Below are 6841 nucleotides of genomic sequence, written 5' to 3' on the forward strand. Positions count from 1 at the left end.
CTGTGTTTCAAAGCGTGGTCAATGGAATGCATCACCATGACAATTCTTGCTAGAAGCAACAAGGGATGCTTCTTGGCAGTGCTGAAGGAGTGCTCCTTCAATAGTGGAGGATCATCAAAATGCAATTTACAGCACCAAAAAAAGCCCAAGATCTGTAGTGGCATTTTGTTGACTTTTATTCTTAAAATGTGAGAACTAGACGGGAGAAGCATTACCTCATGATGAATTCTATGAAAATCCTGATCACAGTTTTAATGACAGGAAAAACCAGAGACATCTTTAGCATTTTCCTTGGCGGTTACATTACAGACCAAGCTAAAATAAAGATCAAAGATTTATATCACTGAGATAGAATGAAATCGAACAAGAGTTTCGTGGCGGGGGCGAAGAGCTCACCTTCCACAGCCCCGGGCTTCCCGGGCAAAACGTGCTTGGAGGCTAGCGCAGCTCGGCACGGCCGCCCTCTCCATCCTCCTCCTCCTTTCCCTCCCGCTGCCACCGTGTCCCAGCTCCCAGCGCCTAGGCAAGAGCAGAAGCTGCTGCAATTTTAATGACGGCTCTCTCTAAGCGTCCCGTTCATGAGGCTGGAGGTCCTGTCCCCAGGGCAGTCCTTGCTGGCACGTGGTGTGAAGGTCCACAGCCAACAGAAATGGATTGTTTTAATTTTGGGCAGCTGAGGGACAATGATAGGGCTCTCCTGATAGATGAAGTCGTACAAATGTGTTCATTTGCATTGTGATGGGGAGAGAGCTCAGCTGAAAAGTGGGAAAATAAGGTTCAAATATATCTGGAGAGAAAGCCAGGGAGCCTATCACAAAAAAAAAAAAAAAAAAAAAAAAAAAGGAAATATAGAATCACTGAATGGTTTGGGTTGGGAGGGACCTATAGAGGCACCAGCCCAACCCCCTGCAGTGAGCAGGGACACCTTCAACCAGACCAGGTCACCCAGAGCCCCGTCCAGCCTGGCCTTGAATGTTTCCAGGGATGCGGCATCGACCACCTCTCGGGGCAACCTGGGCCAGGGTTTCACCACCCTCATCGAGAAAAATTTTTCCTTATACCCAGTCTAAATCTCCCCTCCTTTAGTTTAAACCATCACCCCTTGTCCTGCCACAGCAGGCCTTGCTAAAGGGGTCACCCCCATCCTTCCTATAGTCCCCTTGAAGCACTGGAAGGCGCAATAAGGTCTCCCAGAACACAGGAAATATAGGAATGGCTTGATGGCAAATGAAAAAAGGAAAAACTGTGGCTATGGGGGTCGGGAGGGCAGAAATGGGCATAACAGTGTGTTTGCATGTGGTGGGAACAAAATACATGAGCTTCTGGTGGGTATCGTGGCCGTTCCAGTGCAAATAGCACGGGTAACAGAGCTGATCGTTAATTGTCTGCAGGTAACACTGATAATATAGCCGATAGTTAACTCTCTCCAAGCTGCCCGCGGATCCGGCGGTAGCAGGTCATACCTACTGCCCCGCCGTCAGCGGGAATCACGTCAGCGCCTCCCGGGACTGCGCCCAGCGGCTCTGCTTTCGGGGGTTACTACTTACCACATTTTAGGGAGTTCAGGCACCGAGGATAAATTTCTTCTCTTAATAACAGAAATCTGTGCGAGTCTGAATGTAAAACACGGTATATGCACGTGGCAGGGTCTGACCTTGAGCTGGAGGAAGGTTTGTTAAAAAACTTTTCCCTTTTAAAAAAAAAAACAACACAAATTCAGGCTGATCAAAATGCTTCACAACTATCCATCAATTCCAGCAAGCTGTTTTAATTTTTAGGAAGTGCTTAAGTAACATTTCTTTTTCATCAAAATATTGTGTGTCAAGTATTTCATTTTGAATATCCCGTGTTAAAAAATGGTAAATTACTTAGTAACTAAAATGAAATACCTGATGTGGGGTCAGATTGAATACTCCGTTGAATCTGGGATGAAATGAGAATTTTTAATCATTTTTTTTCTTAAACAAAGCTTTATTTTTTTTCTCCCAGGCAATTTAGAATTGCCAGGGAATAAAAGAAATATATTACCCACAGCTAGGTACCGTATAAGTAATATATAATAGAGTTATAACAGAAAACACTGAAAAACGCCATTACATTCGCATTCCTTTGTCAGAGGCAGAACCGCCTGGTCAGAGGAGTGCCTGTATATCTAAGTAATATCTAATTCTCAGAAAACGTACCAGCAGTGAAATCAAAGCTAGTCATACACAAACATGGTAATCAAATACTGTCAGAAAACAGACTATTCCCGGAACAGGAAAAAGAACCACCAAGAAATGGGAAGAGAGACGATGCATGTAATACCCATAACGCAGAACAAAATGGATTTTACTCGAACGAGGGAGTATCCCTCCTTGCGCAATTTGAAGCATGGCATGAAAATGGGGGTGTCAGACCCCTCTTGCACGGTGCTTTGGGTGATATCGGTAGGCCCAAGCAATCTCGCTCCTCATCGGGACCGTAAGGGAACCACCCCAATGACAGCATCCTTGCTAAGGATCCAGCTTTCCGAGCTTGTTCCTACACCGGGGCTCGATATTGCAGCTGTCGGCTGAGTGGCAAACTGTTGCCTTGTGATGGGAAACCGTAGCACGTACGCTGTGTAAAAGCCAGGCTATTTGAGCTAACGCTGTGACTCCTTTGAAAAGTTATTTTCCCGTAATGTTGCCTCCTAAAATCATAAAACCTTTAAGCAGATCTATGGCACAATATGTACATGTACATAATTAAAACAACTCATCTTGGCCAGATAGGAATTATCTGACACATGCTAGTCGTCTTTGTCACCCACTATTGTTCTGAACAATGTTATTAAAAGAAAATCAAATTAAGGATGAAAAATAATTGCAAAATATATCAAAGCACAAAACAGAAGTTAAGTGCACGGAATAAATAGCTGTAGGGAAAAGCTTTAAAATATTGCAAGAACTTCAAAGAATAGCCTGTATTTCAAACACATTCCTATCTCTTAGTCTTCTCCCACACTTTTTTGGTGTGGAAACAGGCTTAAAACTCAAAGATAAAGAACAAATAAATTTTGTCTTTCATTTCCAAATGTGAGATGTGGATCTCCGTCTCTTTAAATTGTAAAAACTAGATCTGCTTCCTTCAGAGTTCATCTGACCAGAAGTCTGGTTTATAGATTAAAAAGAAAAAAAACAAGAAAAAGAAATCGTATTGATGTCTAAGAGCTGAGCCTTTCATTTCATACGGTTTGCTCCTCCTTTACGTAAGTGGCCCGTCAGATACAAACTGACCGTCAGCATGGCTGGATCCAGCTCCAGAAATCACGCTCAGGCGTCGGCACTATCACCAGAAAATCAAACCTCCTCCATCCCGGCGCGGCTTGCGACCCACGGCCCCCCTCGCCCTGGTGTCAGCAAGGGAAGAGCTGGGCTGGGCTGTGACCCGACCGCTGTCCCACGCCCCCGAAGAATCAGTGCTTTGGCACTAACTGCCCGATAATGAGATATTGTACATTTCTACAACATCCTTCTTATCAAATTACCTGAAATTCCTTTGCGTGCTTGATCCTCTGCGTCCCCGGTTCGTTACGGCGGCAAAGGAAACGGAAGTTTTCAGAGCCACGCAAGGTGCAAATTTGCTGCTCGTATCACAAAACGCATCTCTAGGGTTCAAAACCAAAACCCAAGTTGTTCCCACGAGTACCACAAAGACAAAAATAACGTAAGGCTTTGCGAGGAAGGGAGAAGAAGCCAGGGTTTGTGCACCCACCCCCGCGGCTGAGCTCCTCTGCGCCGCCCCAAGGCTGGTGGCCGTGCGGAGGGGGGTGAGACCCAGCCCAGCTCTGCGGAGCTGTAATGACAACGTACAGCTTGGGCGACCATTCATAACCACAACTTCATTCTGTGTGAGTCATTTCACCCAACCGACTAGTGCAGACATTAAAAAAAAAAACCTCAAGATGATGTTTACTGATGCAGAGCATCCTACGGAATTATGCCAACGATTCCCCCGCCCAGCGTTCCCAGTTGCCGCCGTAGGTTGGGACGCCTGACTAACACCCCGTGCTCGCGGAGAGGAGCCTGGATCCGCGTCGACGCGAGCAGTTGGGACCTCTGCGTGGTGACTCACGTTGCCAACTGCCGAAGTGACAAAGTGCTGAATCTCCTCTACACCCCGTGTCACGGTGCATCAGTCAGCGAGGGGACGCAACTCCCCTCTACGCGTCCTTCCAGCTATATTTATTGGTGAAAAGACAGAAAAACATGCTCCTGTCACATTTTAAAATAAAATATATGTGAATTTTGTGAAAAGTACCAGATGATTGCTCGCAAGGATGAAGAGATATTAATGCAGACAGTGACACCTCCAGTTTCTTTGTGCTGCCTGGAGAATGCACCAGCAGAGCCGGCAGGCTCGCCTTTGGGTACCCGCCTTCCTTCTTGCTCAGACCTGGCTGCTCTAAGCAGAGGGAGGGAAGGGCAGGTGACACATCGGAAACACGACGAGCACCGAAAGATCACAGAGAGGCCAAACACCGGTCTAACTTTTAAGCCAAGCAGGCAAAGAGCACTGCGGGAAAACAAACGCTGGGATATTTTGAAACATTTTAATGTTACAGAAATTTAAATTCTATGAAAGCCACCACATTTTTAACAATTTTTACTTTCTCACATTTATTTAAAATAGTCATTCTTCAAAGTATTTTGCGAGGATGTACAGTCTTTTGACTGAAACCATACATCAGCAATTATAAAATGCAAAGGGCATCACTACTCAAGTAAAAGACACCTCAGACGCAGAAGGGTTTTAGCTTCTCTAAACCTCATTTGTAAGCAGAGGTAAACTGGAAGAGTAAATGGAAGAACCTGATAGCTTCATGTCAGAAAAGACATGAACCGTGACACAGCAATGTCAGCAAGACTAAAATGAGCTGTTAAAATACCTGGAGTGAAGAAACACACAGTTTCTAAAGCGGCAGATTAAAACCAAAACTGAAAACGGGTCAAGAATGATGAAATCTGTGCCTTGTTTCTGCTACGCGCTGGGATTTCCACTTCCAAATTTTCAGTCAGAACATATTAAATTGCCTCCAAATTAAAGTGTCAAGGTAAAACTCAGCAAGTGTAGCTCAACAGCTCAGTAAAAACATCGGCAGTGAGGGAAACAAGAAACAAAACTCATTCTGGTTTTACTTGTAGCACCTGAACCTGAAGAACGTGCCTTCAAAGAGCGGCACTCCAACAGCATAAATATGATAAAAATCCAGGCCCTGTAGCAACGGCATACAAGGAAGCTTTAAGTGCCTGTCAGAAGATTTTAAACAAGATTTTGGGAGCTAAAACATGATTTAGCTTTTCCAATATCATAAAAGTAAAAATCAGAAAAAAGGTGAGGGTTTTTTATCGACCTTCAGGAGAAAAAAAAACCTCTTGATAGCTGATGGCCATTGGGGGTGGCAGAGAACAAGCAGTTCCAGCTCGGGTGATTATCGAGCAAACTACTTTTGCAACCATTTTTTCCACTACTTCAAGCAATGGCTCAGCACAATTTAACAGTTTCCAATTCAGTAACTAAAAAAGCTCAGAGGTCTTTATTTTTTTCTAGGGTGAGAAGGGCAAACGACAAAATAGAAGCATTCCTGCTGTCAGGGTACCATAACATTTGTCTAGCACAAAACGTGTCTCATCACAGACTGTGCGACCGGGCGCCCACCTCTGCATCTTCAAGGGCTTCTGGGATGGAGAGTGAAAGCTCTGCCTTGCCTTTAAATGTCTCCAGTAAAAGGCTGCGGGGAGGAGGAAAACCAGTTTTTTCTCCTGACCCCAAATGAGGTCCCTCAAAAAAACCACAGTCGTGGGTTAATGATTTCTCAGGAGCTTCGGGCAGGTAGCGGATCGATCACACCGCCCGTGCCCCCCGGGACGGCGTCCTCTTCTCTAAACGTTTAATACAGCTTTTCAGAAATCTTATCAATTGAAACAAGAGATCTTCCTCAGATCATAAACTCTGAAGGGAATCAGGAGATTCTCCTATTTTATTATACTGACCTTTAGACCATCCTCTGTCTTTTTACTCTTCAGTTTACGTATCAGAAAATATCACGACGTACTGAAGCATGCACGCGTGCGCTGCGGAGCCTGTCCTTCCCACCGCCAAAGACAGACCTTAAGCTCTTTACTCACTGAACTGGAAGTTACTTTTTATTTTTGAGTGACTGCTTGAAGCAATGGGTAGGAAGGAAAAAAAAAACCCTTATTTATAAACCACTTTTAGTTGGTGTCAGCTATATTGTTGTTTGGTTACATCATTTACTTTTAAAGGCATATTTTCTCCCTTAAGACTATGTTTTGAGAATTCCCTGGCATTTTAATTGGCATGATATTTCAATCCTCTTGTCAAAAAGGAGACTTGCTCAAAAAGCACAACCTGATTTCTCTGTGGGTGCCTCCTTCCTAGAGCCTCCTAAAGGCTGCTCGCTTTCTGCAGGAGTTTGCAGTCCACTGGCTGCAGTTATTACAAAAAACTTTTACGTTTGAAACAAGTAAGTCTGAAAAATCCAGTCATCTCAAACAACGATCGACCAGTAACAACCTGCCCGTGGGCGACTGACTCAGAATTAGCGATTCTAGACCAAGATTTTAATTTCTTCTTTTCAACCAAAGAGCTACAATGAAAGAACCGGGGGGGGGGGGGGAAAAGCAAGCTACAACTGGCTGGAGACCTGCAGAGCTGTAAGTAAAGACTTCTTGTGGAAGCTGCAGCTTAAAGTTGTACCTTCAGTCTCCAGTTCCTCCTTTTGGGCCACCCATCTGCACACAGTTTGGATTGGAAGATGAGGATTGTTCTCCCTTGAAACTGGATACCTGGGGAG

At 44.7% G+C, this 6841-nt stretch overlaps 1 long non-coding RNA gene across 2 annotated transcripts; it reads right to left on the bottom strand.

Moving 5' to 3' along the window:
- Nucleotides 1–321: 321 nt before the first annotated feature.
- Nucleotides 322–5811, bottom strand: LOC135314038 (uncharacterized). Of its 2 annotated transcripts, none has more exons than XR_010373524.1 (4): nucleotides 5683–5811; nucleotides 4099–4202; nucleotides 3512–3631; nucleotides 322–1690 (listed from the first exon to the last, which is right to left on the bottom strand). It is a non-coding gene; the product is annotated as an uncharacterized LOC135314038 (long non-coding RNA). The 2 variants fall into 2 exon arrangements; XR_010373525.1 differs by having other exon boundaries at nucleotides 1554–1660.
- Nucleotides 5812–6841: the final 1030 nt, after the last annotated feature.

This window comes from Phalacrocorax carbo, chromosome 6 (genome assembly GCF_963921805.1).
Source record: "Phalacrocorax carbo chromosome 6, bPhaCar2.1, whole genome shotgun sequence".
Lineage (NCBI taxonomy): Eukaryota > Metazoa > Chordata > Aves > Suliformes > Phalacrocoracidae > Phalacrocorax > Phalacrocorax carbo.